The sequence below is a fragment of the Patella vulgata genome, chromosome 4 (genome assembly GCF_932274485.2).
Source record: "Patella vulgata chromosome 4, xgPatVulg1.2, whole genome shotgun sequence".
NCBI lineage: Eukaryota > Metazoa > Mollusca > Gastropoda > Patellidae > Patella > Patella vulgata.
This window is the reverse complement of record NC_065882.2, coordinates 46212572-46228796: the sequence shown is the minus strand read 5'-3', so window position 1 is coordinate 46228796 and position 16225 is coordinate 46212572. Positions and strand designations below refer to the sequence as shown.

At 35.2% G+C, this 16225-nt stretch overlaps 1 protein-coding gene across 1 annotated transcript in view; it reads right to left on the bottom strand.

Annotated features, from left to right (window-relative positions):
* The window catches only part of LOC126817538 (myopalladin), a 45567-nt gene that overhangs the window by 28240 nt on the left and 1102 nt on the right, over positions 1–16225 (bottom strand). The gene's annotated exons all lie outside the window — the stretch shown is intronic.

Genomic DNA, 16225 nt, shown 5'->3' with positions numbered 1-16225 from the left:
TCCTTTGACGGTTAAACGCATTTTAATTGAGTGCATGAGATCGAAATATTACTGTTACCAGTCACAGTCACTACGTTAGTTGTTTGCCCAACCGGATCTATTTCAAAAATCGACAAAGATGAATTGAAAGCCAAATTGTCCGAAGCCCTTGGTCCATTGAACTCAATAGGAACAGTGGATGAACTGGCTGATGCCTACAATTCGTCACTCAGTAATACACTTGAACTTGCACCAGTTCGCATGAAATCAATGGTGGTCAAGGTTCGCGCAGAATGGTATTCACCGGAATTGCTAGAGAAGCGTAAACAACTCAGGAGGCTAGAAAGAAAATGGCTAATTTCCGGTCTAGAAATTGATCATCAAATTTTTGTTTCGGCAAAATCTGGGTATCAGAATAATCTGGCTTTCACAAAGAAGTTGTTTTTTAGGAATCGTATTCAACACTCTGATTCTAAACAACTATTTGCCATTATAGATGAAATAGCTGGTTCCATAAGGTCAATTGCAAATGTCCTTCCAGATTTTTGAATTGGAATCCCTACCAAATATGTTCATTGGGTTTTTCGGCAGTAAGATCCAAAAAATTCGTGATGAGCTTTGTGGTGATGCTGGGGCAGTGACATGTTCTCTAGATACTTTACCCAAATCTTTAGTGAAAGAATGTATTGGCGAATTGGCATCTACTCTTACAAACATAATCAATTCGTCCTTCAATGATGGTATTTTCCCAGGCGCTTGCAAGGCTGCAATTGTACGCCCATTGTTAAAAAACCCTTGTCTTGATAGAAATATTATGAAAAATTATAGACCGGTATTAAACTGTTCATTTCTGGATAAGCTTTTAGAAAAAGCAGCTTCAGCACAGTTCAATGACTATCTTTCAGAAAACTGTCTGTTTGGTAAATTTCAGTCTGCGTACAGGCGTGGACATAGTGTTGAAACTGCCCTCTTACGAGTGCAAAACGACGTTATGCTAGCGCTCAATAATCAACGTGACGTCATTCTTGTGCTGTTAGATCTGTCAGCGGCGTTAGACACAATTGATCATGATATTTTTAGCCAACGTTTGCAAACACGTTTTGGATTTGGGGGAGCAGTTCTGGATTGGATAAACTCGTTCATTCGGGGTCGCACACAGAGAGATAGTATAAATCTGAATCTATCCGATGAGGCAAGTCTGGACTACGGTGTACCCCAAGGTTCAGTTCTCGGGCCTGAGCTGTTCTCATTGTATGATTCCCCACTCGAGGATATAATTGTCAGGCATGGTCTTGGTACCATGATGTTTGCCAATGACACCCAATTGTACATCTGCTGTGAAACTAGGGTGGATCACACTGTTCAAGCTTCTATTGAGACCTGTGTAGACGAAATTCGGGGTTGGATGCGAGCGAATACAGATGTACGACTACGAATTGGTGCAACAGAGGTCAGTCCCTCAGACTCCGTGCGTGACCTAGGAGTGATGTTTGATACAGATGGAATGATGGCGTCACAAGTTTCCAGTATGTGTAGTGCGGCCTCGTTTGGTTTATGGCGAATAGGGAGAATTCGAAAACTATTGGATCAGTCTACTGCTGAGAAATTGGTTCATGCTTTCGTGACCTCTAAGTTAGATTTCTGCAATAGTCTATTACATGGCCTCCCTAACACAACACTGAAGAAACTACAAAGAATTCAAAATTCTGCAGCCCGGCTTGTGACTCGGACACGTCTCCGTGAACATATCAACCCCATTCTTCGAGACCTTCATTGGCTTCCCATTGTACAAAGATGTCGCTTTAAAATTCTATGTTTAACCTTTAAATTAATTTTCGATCCTTCCGCACCTGTGTATTTAAAAGAACTTATCTGCATACAAACACCGAAACGTTTAACAAGATCTTCAGAAGCTATCTGACTCAACTTGCCAACTATGAAGTCCAACAAAACATATGGGGATAGAGCATTTATGCAGAGTGCGCCAAAGGCTTGGAATGAATTACCTGTTACAATTAGAAATATTGAAAAATGTGACTCCTTTAAATCGTCGTTAAAAGCATTCTTGTTTAAAGAATATTACAATCAGTTCTAAATGTTTAGTAATGTTGAAATAATTTACTTCAACTTCTATCCACAACACTGTACAGCGCGTTGATATATTATTTGTATATTGTAATGCGCTATATAAGAATAAATTATTATTATTATTATTATTATATTGTAAAGCGCTAATTGTATATATTTTATTTTCTATTTCATATTTTAAATATATATACACAAAGTTTGTAATATTTATTTTTATTTGATATACTGTGATATTTGTTTTTATTTGATATTTGCTGTGATATTTGTTTTTATTTATGTATATATAGATATTTATTGTGATTATTTGTTTATAGTTTGTCTCGAGTAACATCCCCATATGTTTGACGCAATATAGCCCGGTTTGAGGTGACGTGCCATTAAACAATATTTCATTCATTCATTTTTATTACCAGAATTAATGGCTGACGTATCAGATAATTTATTATGTAATGGATAACTATTTTATTGACTTATCTACCACAGGAAACAGACTTCGAAGTCAAAGAAATGTATTGCTAAATTCTTTTATAGTCTGTATAACTCTAACTGTAAAGTTTCAAAGAAATCGTATCAGATGAAATGGTTTCTGCAAAATGATAATAATCTGTGAGGTTTAGAAACTAATTCAAATACAGGCCTGGTCGTACCTTGATTAAAAGCTAAAAAAAAATACATTTGAACGAGGTGTGTTTTGTATTTAAATTGAAATGAACAGTCGTAGGCCTGACTGCATTCGTTCCATTCTCCATTACAGCTGGGCAACATCAGTAGATATGTATCAGACTATCTCGGTTATAGCGATCAATTTCAAATTAGATGCTTGAGTCTGGTATAATATTAGCCCATAGCTTTAAAATACATAAGGTGCACGATAAGAAAATATCAAGAGAGCTGAAAACCTAAACTAAATAATGCCAAGCTTACATTATTCCTGAGCCCCACGCCTTCTAACAAGACTTCAAGACTATCAGAAGTAATCAAGACGGGTGCAAAATAATCATACTTGTAAGCATACCCAATAACTATCTTAAAGAGGAAGTACCAGCTAAAGCAAAGAAAACATTAATTAAAGGTAATTCGTCTATATTGACGGTGAATCTTTCTAATTATTTATACAAACTAAAAGGTAAATCAAATACATCCGATTATACAATTTACACGAGAGAAAAACGAAATTATGCCCGAAATAAATAAAGTTTGGCCCATAAAGAATTCCATAGGGTTCTAGTGCACAGGGCTCTAGTGCAAAGAAGTAGGACGTTAACCCCATTTCATTTCTAGTACAATTTATGGTATGAACACGAGATAAACACGCAACTACGTCCGCATTTGTAATTTATTCATGTATCTATGGATGGCCAATCGGGAATTTCATGGGGTTCTAGTATAAGAACTGGGCTGGTTGGGAGTGAGCTTCCGGTAGTGGTACGCTTTGTCGTAAATTGATTATGATTAAGTGTGTTGGTCCATCTGATGGATTTCGGGAATGGTTATGTTTTGCAAGGTTAATTCACTACTGAAATTGGACTTTACGATAGTAGCATATTTGTAGAATCTGCCACCCAGATGTTGAAAAATTTGCAGGAAATAATTCTCAAATGATTAAATCAGAATCTATAGACATTAGACATTTTTAATATGCCATCATTCTTTAAACAATATACGTAGTCCCTTCGTTATCAAAACTAAGGATCTTTCGTACTCTTTTTTTTACTCAAAAAATAGATAAGAGTAGAGATTTATATTGCTCTCAGATTCCAAACATGTTGGGCAAAAACAATATATCTTTTGGCATTTATATATCCTGATATTACTTTAGTATACAGTCCTAAATCCAGTCTCATAATTACTATCTGTGTCAGTTGTACACCGTCATCAACTGTTGTCCTTAATATTTAATATCATTTGTTCACAAGAATTTCAACGTTCTGCCCGTATCAAGAAAGTTTGAGTTTGACCCCGTGTTATAAAAATAAATATACTAAGCAGCAAAAGAAACGCCAGGTTGGTATGTTACTCTGAATAGACGCATTGCATAAAACTTGCCAAATGTTTTATTGTATATTTGTGCCCACATCTCCAACTTTACCTGAGCAATAAAGGCTCCTTCCCAAACATATAATTGAACCCAGGAAATGTTCTCAAAAACGTAACCCGACTTCTGAGATGGTAATGTGTTCTCCATGATATTCATGTAACTCATTCTGCACGTGCTGTTCACCGGGACCAGCCCTATAAAATGCACATCCATACCTGGTTGAATCATTCACACTACAACGTCAGCAGCATGCCACGACTCACGACACCTCAAAGGAACCAGGCACTTGGAAGACTCGACGCTGGCCACACTGCCCAAGCCGTTGCCAATTACTTCCAGGTCAATGTTCAGACCATCTACAGGCTTCAACAACGCTTTCGGGCCACCAACACCACGAATGATCGCCCCCGAACTGGTAGACCAAGGGTTACCACAAGGCGACAAGACCGCCAAACAACAAAAAAAAAACACTGATAACCATAGGCTGGAATCAAAAGAGTCCTGTGAATTTAGTCGTATCCTGGCCATTCTTTGTGTAATAACCGGATTATTAAACTAATTTCTCAACTTTCAATAACCGGATTATTAAACTAATTTCTCAACTTTCATTCATTTCAATTTTCTGACGACTATGTTCAATTAATTACAAATGTCGACTATACACGTTTGAGAGATTATTGTGGACGACATTGAACTGCAGTTCTACATACAATACAGCAGATTTTATGATTCCATTTTTTATTATTATTGAACTAAATGTCGTCAGAAACTATTTACACGAAACATGGGTTTACACTCCTGATTCCTGTGATATGTCTAACAAATCTTTGCTATACTGTTATTTTTGTCGTATACTAAATAAATATTTTGCGATTTACAACTGTTACATATACATTGGCTAGATTTTTCCCCAAACACATGGATCGAAAATGCAACCACGTGACTCAATACTGACTTGGACATCATCCATTTCCGTCTTCATTAAGTTAATCAGAAACCGTTATGATGAATGCCTACATGTTGCTATGTATTCCCAACGGAAAAACATATATATATATATATATATATATATATATATATATAATGTAGATATAACATACCCATATAGAATAGAAAAACAGAACGCAAACTAAGCAATTAGCGATTTACGACTTCTCACAGCAATTAACTACACGTCTTAAAGAGCTTTCTGTGTAGGTGGTAATAAAAATTATTAATCCATGCTCTTTAAACCTTTTGAAATGTGATCTGAAATATTGCCATATCATATTTATGATGGCTATTTTGGACTTGGAAGCGATTCGTGTAGTAATTTCAGCCTCATCCAATATCAGAAACGACATCCGTCTGTTGATTCTTTGTCGGGTACTGTCATTTAGTATGATGTACGTCCATTTCTACATCTGGATAAACGTAGAATGTATTTTTCTGACCTGTAGACAAATGTATATAAATAAACATACCGCTAACAAAATAATGCAATAAGCGGAATATATTATTTCTTTCTTAGTCTATTGCTATTGTGACCTTGCAGATCCAAAGTCCTGTAAAATGACAAATTGGCTCCTCTACCTCTTTCGATTCTAATTACTGTTCAAAATATACAAACTTGCAGAATGTACACGTTTTTATGCGACCATATATAATGCGAACATTTAATGATCACCCCAAATGTTGTCTTATAATTGCATGATCAACTTTTGTTTCAACTGTAAACTTTGTATGCTGTCCTTGGTGGATGAAATGATACAATAAAATTTAATCTTATGTTGTACCCCCCCCCCCCTAACACACACACCCACCGACAGTTTTTCGCCGAATTCCCACCCCCACATCTCGGACGTTCCCGTTTACGTTTAAATTCATATAATCTGGTGATCGCAATACTGGACAGTTAGCCATCAGATATTTAGATTGTGCAGAGATTATTCGTTAGAGCATTAGGAAGTACCCCTTAGGGAGTGTGTGTATATTGTGAGGAGGGGTATCTCTAGCTCCAAATCAATAGGGGTCTTCCTTGTCAATAGCTGATCACCTTATAAAACAAAATCGAAAAAATCTCATGATTTAGTACCCCGAACATTGTTCACAAGGTATGAACTAGCGTATGTAGGCACCGATGGACAGGGCAATTACAATATACAACCATATTAATTAAAATGTAGGCGCTAACACAGTTACTGAGTTACTGAATCAAATTCACATACGGAAAATTTTGTGGGTAAAAAAATGTACATGCCTCCGTGATAGTAAGAATATAGCTTCTGGCATGTAAAATCATTATGAAATATGTATGTTTCATGTATTATTCACATAAATAAGTACATGTTGATACCTATAAATAAACCAATAAATAAACAAATGTCAATAAAGAACTAAGTAAGTATATGTGCGTGTCAATAATAGACCGTACGCAGGAAGCCCACCGTAAACAAGCCTGATTGCCATCATTTATTTTGAGATGATCTCACTCAAACGGATTATACATCAGTCGGATTCAGATACCTATCTAATAATTGATTCAATTTCCGCTAAAATACGACGCGGAAAAAGAACGAAACGCAATACTATATATATAGATAACTAAAAATTGTTCTTTAGCCACCGGCTAAAATTTGTGGACGATTGATTTAGGTATAGAAATGTGTATGTGTGTACAATTTTAAGGTTTCACAGTTCGATGTTGAATCCTACAGGTACCGATGCTATTTGTGATTCCTCGGATTTTCGGTACACGAATATAGGGATTTATTATGTTCTGCTCCTCTCTGCTGATTTGCGCCAGGTCATAAGTCAAGGCTACACAATATTGATCTGAGAGCTCATTGGATAAAGACGTACTGTCACGACATTGACTACTTTAGGAAGTCATTGATACTTTTAGACAGAAGGTAGCTACTGGCCATAGGTCAAAGGTATTCATTCATATCGGCATTTTGTTCTAACCAATGAATGCCTTTTTGATTTTATATTATACAAGAAGTGGCGGAAGCATATATTTATGTTATGGTTTAAACACCAAATCGCTAAAAAGCCGAAGTTGTCGCTACAAACTGCATATTAGCTAAATCGTAATAAAGATTATGCCTATTTTACTATTAAGATTTTAAAGTCATTGCCACTTAAATACTTAAACATCCCGTATTTAACAGCTGGTAAATCTTTTTCTTCATTTCTTAGTAACTAGTTTATCATACAGACTTAATTGAATTAACTTGTAACGTTCGTTCATTTAAACATATCTTCATAATGTACATACATATTCGGGCCAATATAAAATCTTGCTTTCTGGAAGTAAACCATCTAATGGGTCATTAGGTAAACGTGTTTTTCAAAACACCGTATACACATGCTCATTAGAAGAATAGGTTCTGCCGTTCTCAAGGTCAAAATGGATTTTAAGTTTAGTTTTGACAGTTAAGGAACGTCTCGTGAACACAATACTTCAGTCATTTTGAGACTAACATATGGGTTTTATTTCGTTTATGGTCACGTGTGCAATGTGAAGGAGGAGAATTGTTCAGCCTACTCTCCGTCATGGGTTATTTTCCTCTGTGTTCCCCAATGGAACTGGACTTGCAAAATTTGTCTTTTGAAGAACATACATGAGGAAAGAAATAACTCTTACGTGAAGAGATAAATGAATGGAAGGTGATGTTCCGAACTTTTGTAAGCAGCACCAGACATATATTTCCATTGCAATGTTTGGTAAAGTTTAATTTTACCGGATAAGATGTTTTATGTAGACTATAAAGTATGTCCTGGAATAAGAACAGTTATCTGAATAAAATAGTTTTTACAAAACTGCTAAAGCCAAAAGATAGTTGTAATTTAGGTTAATCAAGAGATACAAGACAGGATTTGAATCCACCATACCAATATGTCAGAACTAATTCTGAGTTAAATAAACGCGTGTCTTTGGCGATATTTATCAATCTAGAAACTAAATATGTATATCTGTTTACATTGCCATAAAGTGCCGAAAAAAAGAGGTTGCAAAGGCATCATGCGTAAAATTTAGAAAGGATAGCATATACTCTCATTTGCACATTTTAAAACTCTCAAATATCGGTTAAATCGATATCCCTGTCTGTGTGGAAGAAATTTGATAATACAAACCCAACTGCTTTTTATCCCCACAGACTTCACGTATTCGTCAAAACTGGAATCAATGTCGACATATTAACTCAAATTACAACACCAATAGACTAAAATCTGTTTATATTCTAATAATATCTAAAATTTCCTTATTGATTAATCAATATTGAATTTAAATTCCATAAAGAATACCCGTCTGACTCGTTGATAGACCTTCTGCTATTAGAAATATATCTCGATTACATGATAATCTTGCCAACGTGTACAAATGTTCTTCTCGATGTATTTCCTTGATATATTTAATTCTATCATTTCTCGGTGAAACATGTTCCTTCATTCAACGATTAAACAGGCAATATCTTGGCGCACATCTCAGAGAAACCAATAAGGGGTATAATGACTGACACTTTACAAATTGCCAACTTTTAAACACAGCGTTTGTAACATTTGTATAAATAATAAAGAGTTATAAGCAACAAATAAACACCCGCCAAATGCAATTTAAAAGGTGGCAAGAGTACGGTCCGGGGTAATAATTCCGCATAAAATTGAAGGGCGAGTCTGAATTTAATATATATACTATCAATTAATGTGGCATCGTGTGTCCTACGAAGCAGCTGGTAACTGGCTGGGCCATCTTGGATTCGCGAGAATGGGTATTGGTGCACAAAGTCCCTTCCCTGACTGACTTGCCCTTTGTCAGTTGTGCCGGAAAGAGGATCTTGCAAGGAGCAACAATCGGTCATTCGGGTGGCACGAAAAACCGAGGCCCCGTTTATACTATTGACAGTACGTTAAAGATCACAAGTTGCTAACTCAATATCATCCACAGTCTTAAACAAGGCAAACACGACTTATTGGTCAATTTAAATCAACATTGATGTTGTTATCTTACCGTGAAAGATAGATTTCTTATATGCAATATTTAAGACAAATTGAAAAATTCAAAATTGGCACACGAATCGGGTGCCAGAATGCTTTCGAGCGCCATTTGTAATGATGCAACTCGATGAACGAGGCTACACATATCCCACAGGAGAATACTGCCGGTGTAGACTGGAATAACCAGACGCTAAAGACTGCCACTCAATTTGGACTCTTCGCTTATTTCGCCGAACATAACTGTGCCTATTTCTAGGTGCCAAAAAAAGAGATTTCGCTCTTTTAATAACATTTTAATATGTCTGTGTAATCTATGGTTAAAAGGGCTGTTGCCACTATATTTATTCCTGGTTATTTTGCTTCCTTTGAAATTCGAAAAAAAATTGAGCCTTCCTCCAGAATAATTTCAGATATATTGTCAGTTATTTTACTAAATAAGTTTTTCTGCTATTATTAGAAAGCTTTTCTCCTTGTTTTTATTAATAAAATTTTAACATATCTGTCTATGGGCAATTATAGAAGTCAAAGCAATGTATAGGTTTTTACTTTCCTTCATAATGGTATCAAAACCATGTAGCTGTGAGCACCTCAAGAATTTCAAACAAAGAACTGCCATTAATTATACATGTTTGTATTAAGGACTTTTTTATAATGTTAATCTTTAGAGACATCTTTCTTATTTATATATTTTACAAACAACAATTATGAAAATCAATAAATACCTAAAGTTCACTGATATAAATATCATAAACAATATTAAAAGACAGATGAATCAGCCTATCAAATAAAGATAACAGTAAAATCAATATAAAGATTTATTACACACTTACACTCAATAGCTCTAATGTTCAATTATTAACACTTATAATTATGTTCGGATACACGCTTGGGACCACCTGGGAATATTATTCCCTTACAGACACAACTGTAACCGTGTAATTCAACATAACAGGTTGTGTTTTATTAATCACATGTTATTGATTTAATATACTCATTAAAGAAGTTGAAAAGATACCCAAAAAAAGGAGTGTACAGACTTATACTTCAAACATATCAAATGAAAGCTGTTAAATTTGTCTGGATTTCTACTACTACTACTACTGCTTTGGCTATTGTGATATCGCTGTAAGGCATGTTTTCTACCCAATATAAAATTGGGAGTGGGGGGGGGTATAATATTTATGATTTGTCTATAAACACACATATCGGATGTAACCAATCTTAAAGGACATCGTCAGCCAACATGAGCATATAACCAAATTACAGGAAAGGGGGTGCGGTTTACATTTTTCAATTTGTGTGCGTGTGTGGTGGTGGTGGTGGGGGGGGGGGTGACTAGGAATTACACGACTATGAATCTTGTACTGCATGGGACAGGCCATATTCCTGAAGCAATGGCCCGAGAAATCCCTCTCTGGCCATTGCTGGATTGGCTTCTGATACTTGAGCTTTTGAGGGAGTGTGTCTATTCTTCCCGTTCAATCAAATCTATCCCAAGTACAGCAACATGACACCTCTTCGTTTTATCTGGGGTCTTCCCTAAACTTTGGGCAGTGATTAAAAACGGTGAAAGTCTTGTTCGTCTCCATACAGTATTGTGTACATTGTATCAATGTTGATAGCCTCGTTTGTCACGGAATTAATTTTTCTGCAGTATTCTGCTATGCACTGGTTAATTGGGCATAATAATATCGTGAGTCATGACGTAACGTTATGTAAACATATTTGGTCCAATGTGGAGCTATATTTAAAGCGGAAATTTCAAATTTTTAAGTTATATTTTTAAAATTTATTAAAGTAAAGCCTTAAAATAGATGGTATCCATAAACAGTCCTACCTTGTTAAAGAATAATCCTATTAATCCTATAATTTACTATTGCCAGCTGAGAAATTGGCAAAAATATCATTTTCAACTTCAAATTCCAACGTTGAGGAAATGGCTGACCATTGTTTTCAATAGGAAAACAAGGGAGGTAATTGTGTTGTTATTTCGTGTGTAAATGAGTTTTAAGTGTGAGAATGACACCTATGATCGTATAATAGGCATGTTTTCTACCCAATATAAAATTGGGAGTGGGGGGGGGGTTAATATTTATGATTTGTCTATAAACACACATATCGGATGTAACCAATCTTAAAGGACATCGTCAGCCAACATGAGCATATAACCAAATTACAGGAAAGGGGATGCGGTTTACATTTTTCAATTTGTGTGCGTGTGTGGTGGTGGTGGTGGGGGGGGGGGTGACTAGGAATTACACGACTATGAATCTTGTACTGCATGGGACAGGCCATATTCCTGAAGCAATGGCCCGAGAAATCCCTCTCTGGCCATTGCTGGATTGGCTTCTGATACTTGAGCTTTTGAGGGAGTGTGTCTATTCTTCCCGTTCAATCAAATCTATCCCAAGTACAGCAACATGACACCTCTTCGTTTTATCTGGGGTCTTCCCTAAACTTTGGGCAGTGATTAAAAACGGTGAAAGTCTTGTTCGTCTCCATACAGTATTGTGTACATTGTATCAATGTTGATAGCCTCGTTTGTCACGGAATTAATTTTTTTGCAGTATTCTGCTATGCACTGGTTAATTGGGCATAATAATATCGTGAGTCATGACGTAACGTTATGTAAACATATTTGGTCCAATGTGGAGCTATATTTAAAGCGGAAATTTCAAATTTTTAAGTTATATTTTTAAAATTTATTAAAGTAAAGCCTTAAAATAGATGGTATCCATAAACAGTCCTACCTTGTTAAAGAATAATCCTATTAATCCTATAATTTACTATTGCCAGCTGAGAAATTGGCAAAAATATCATTTTCAACTTCAAATTCCAACGTTGAGGAAATGGCTGACCATTGTTTTCAATAGGAAAACAAGGGAGGTAATTGTGTTGTTATTTCGTGTGTAAATGAGTTTTAAGTGTGAGAATGACACCTATGATCGTATAATAGTGAGTTGATAACCTATTGAGCAAAAGACATAGAAATAATTATGTTTTGACTTTCTTAGAAAATATGAAATTCTAGCTTTAAAGCGTAATCCAATTGTTACGCAGTTAGCTATTGGTTGTTAATCGGACTATTGACTAGTCATAATATGGAGCAGAAATTTGCTTCCATTAAAGCAGTGTTTAGTGGGATTAGTTCTAATCAAACGAAACACTGCCTGGAGTATGGGGGCAGGCAGTCATATTGCAAAGAATAAGCTGCACCACAATCAGAATAAACTGCATCACGGTCAGAATTAACATAAGGATAGACTACACCAGAATCAGAATAGGAGCCAGAAATATCAATAAACTACACCATAGGTAGAAATGCAATAAAATGCATGACATGCAGAAATTGAATTGTGATCAATAAAATGAATGCCACATTTGAATGTATTGTATAAAGTCAATGAAAATACATAATGGGAATGAAATGCATTTTATTTATTTTTTTTATTTTTTTTTTTTGAAAAAATGGAATGCAATGTACAATATCTAATAAGTCTTGATGTAACAATGTGTACTGTATCAATAACAGATCACTTAATTGACATTTTCAATTGTTATCATTTAATATAATGTTTTCTGCTATATGCACAGATGCACAGGAATCCAACAGAAATGAATTAAACACTATTTTCATCATAAAAAGATTGTCAGTAGGGTAGACTTCGCCCTCCCTGTGCCCCCCCCCCCCCTTAGTTACGAGCCTGGCTACAATAGTACTACGCAGATGAAAGGAAGTAGTATACCGTTATTATATATCATCTATATGCGCGTAGTAATATAATTATATTTGGTGTGGCTGGACTCCAGGATATTGAAGATCGAAACATACTGTAGAAGAAAAATAAATCCCAAAATTTTCGGGGTGAAATTTGTGAATAGTGCATTTCTAAAGTCCTCGATAAACGTTATATAATTTTTAAAAAACGATAAACGTTTCAAAAGACGACTCAAGAAATCGTGACAGATCTTACTCAACAGAGGATTTCGCGGTTCAGATAAATTGATATAAATGATATTCTTTAATTGCGCGTCTATAAGTGCTATTTTATTCCATGAAGTATTACACAGAGATGTGCTGTTAGTCACAGCTTAGCCATTTAAATACTAGGCAGAAAATGGGCGATCGTTCAGAATCTTCACGTATATATATATATATATATCTGCCTGATACTATCAATTACCAGATTTATCTAAACATAAAAATCAATCCTGGTATGTTGTGTGGATGGGACAAGTATCCGATAAGGATAGGCTAGGGTGGGGAATATTTTTGATAAAACTTTGCACGTATTGGTAGAAACACCCTTCTCACCACAGAGAGTCCACGTTTATTCCGCCAGTCATGTGTTAGAAAGTCAAATTCATTTTCAGATAAAGATCATGAATTTGTCGCTAACAGGGTATCTCGACCTAAACAAAGGTTCATATTGATTGGTGTGATAGATATAATAAAAAAAATCGACCCTAACCAATGGTCAGAAGTTAATAATGTCCAATGGACGAATTCGGCAAATATAAATTTATAGCTATGATCAAGGACGGTCGATCTTAAGCAGTGTCAAAATTCGACAAAATAGAGGAATGTATATTAGTAGATTTTAAATGGGAGCTTTTATTATTTTGCATAAACCCATCACAGTAGGTTTCTTAAAATATCTAACAGAAAAATGACGACCAGAAATCCGCCTACAGATGGCAAAGAATAATCGTAGACCCCGATGGAAATCCCGTCGTGTCAATCTATTCTGGAATGGGATGATGAAAGCACGGTAAAAACTTACTCTAGGACACACTGTTGTGTCTTAATTAATAAGCGTACTCAATTTAGGACGGCCAAATTCCGAGAATTTTATATGAAATGAGCCGTTGTATATATCTATACCAGTGTTTTTAATTAAAATGTTTCAGGTGAACGCATTTAATTATCCACTCCCAGTTGTTGAAAGTGTATTAATACATGAATGTATAAAGTTTGGTTATTACTACAACCCATTCAGATATTTTTTCATTAATGGCTGGTAGAATATACCAATTGTCTCATAATAATATACACATTTGATCGAATTTTGTTCATAGACTGTACCCAAAAGCAGAAATTGAATCTTTGGCTGAATTTTCCAAAATGATTGACATCTTAAACAAGTCACTTACTGACCTGACCTATTGATTCAAGCCATTGAAAAGCGACTTGCAATAACAACCAACGGCATAATTTCGACTAAATATTGACGGTAAATCCCACCATTGTACAAACGGTACAGTTATTACTGTGGTATGATAAAGTGGGAGTTTAGAATGTGGTATATGTGACTGAGCACTATGCTGTGCTTTTGTACCTAAACCACTCATCTGGTGAATTTGGGTGATTATCACTATCTTGAGGTTACCATGTAGTTATAAGCAGTGACTGTAGTCGTTTGAAGCATCGTTTTATACCTATCTCTTCCAGAATATTTAATGCAACTTCTCATATGTTAGTGTAGTTCATTTATAAAGTATTTTATGGTGTTTTGTACTGAATATAATAACATAGTAACCTCAATATCTCAAAGACGGAAAGAACAAAATCATTTCGTACAAAAAGGGTTGAGAAAGATCTCAAATACTGTAAGTCATAATAAATAAACACGAATCTCAACAAATTGGAGAGGATTATACCAACTTTATTCCAGTCAACGACACTTCTACACCTATGATTTAACACATGGTACCACTTCACTATTACGATGTCAATTTCTATTTTATTATCCTCTAAATGGTATAAATTCTTTGCTGCCTAAAACAATTGGACATCGAGCATGCGGGGGAAAATTCAAAGAGACGACACTAGAATATCACAGTATTGGATCTTCAGAATTGTCGACAGGGATGAAAAGGATATCATATCTATTTTTAAAAATCTATCGCGTTACAAATTTAGTGGCGTCATTGGACAAATTTAATCTTGAAGAGAGTTCATTAGCAGATGTGAACCGGTCAGGAGTGGCGACATTAATTTTGTCAATGTATACATAATAGAGAATGTTCAATTTACCTATTGTTTGACATGTATATCTATAATCAACCAGTGTCACTTTAATACACGAATATCCGGTGTTGTGATTTACTTATATCTAAAATCTATACTAATTTATATATACAATTTGTTTTTCTGTTTGCTTTCTTTACATTGAATGGAAATCTATACTTGTTGGGGTTTTTTTATGTATTTACTTGCAATAATACGTAAGGCTTTCATTCAGAGCAAATCTCTGAGTTCCACCTCTCAAAGAACCCGCTTAATCCAGTTACATTTTAAGAAAAGAATGTATATTTCAAAATTGAAAATTAAAATATTATGCTGTCACGACTTTTTTCCAGATTTATGGACAACTGTGTACTTGTTTCTTTACGGGCGTGTTTCATTGCCACGAATCCGGATCTAAATTGTTTACAGATTCAGAATCCACTTTGTTATTTAAGGACTCTTTAAAATGGTTGATATTCACAGGCTTCCATATAATCAAATCCAGATTCGTGACACTGCTTGATTATGATCCGATACTGGATAAAGATCCTAGATTCGGATCATTGACAACCAAAAGCGTCCTTACACTTTCTTTTGCTTGCTTTTTCTTTTCTTGAGTTCTGTCCACATCAAAATCCATATACTTACCATATTTTATATCGTACATATATAGATAGACTTAAAAATGAATATCGCATTTTGATCTAGAAAGATATTGTGCAAATTATTCGAGGCGAGTGGCAAGCATAATTTCACTCAGAGAAAATAAAATACACTCGTTAGAACCACTTCGTATCTTGAATCAAACTTTTAAAAAGCATGGACATTCGTCTGCCCCATTCCACTGTAATGTCATGACAATGAATTCCTATAAACTCTATGGAGGAGAAATCTAGAAGGTTTTGGGAGTTGAGTTATAAATTCTCGACCAATTGGTACGGATAGGACAATTTTTCGTTTCGTTTACAAGGTGTATAAAATTAAACACCATTTCTTTTTGTGTATTTGAATACAATTAAACTATAGTTTAAACTTGTTTTTCGAAGTTTGGTGTCTCGATTAAATCATTCATTATCATTGAAATCAATTTTTTCACCTGCTTAGGAAAGTTTGCTGCTTTTTGTTCGTTG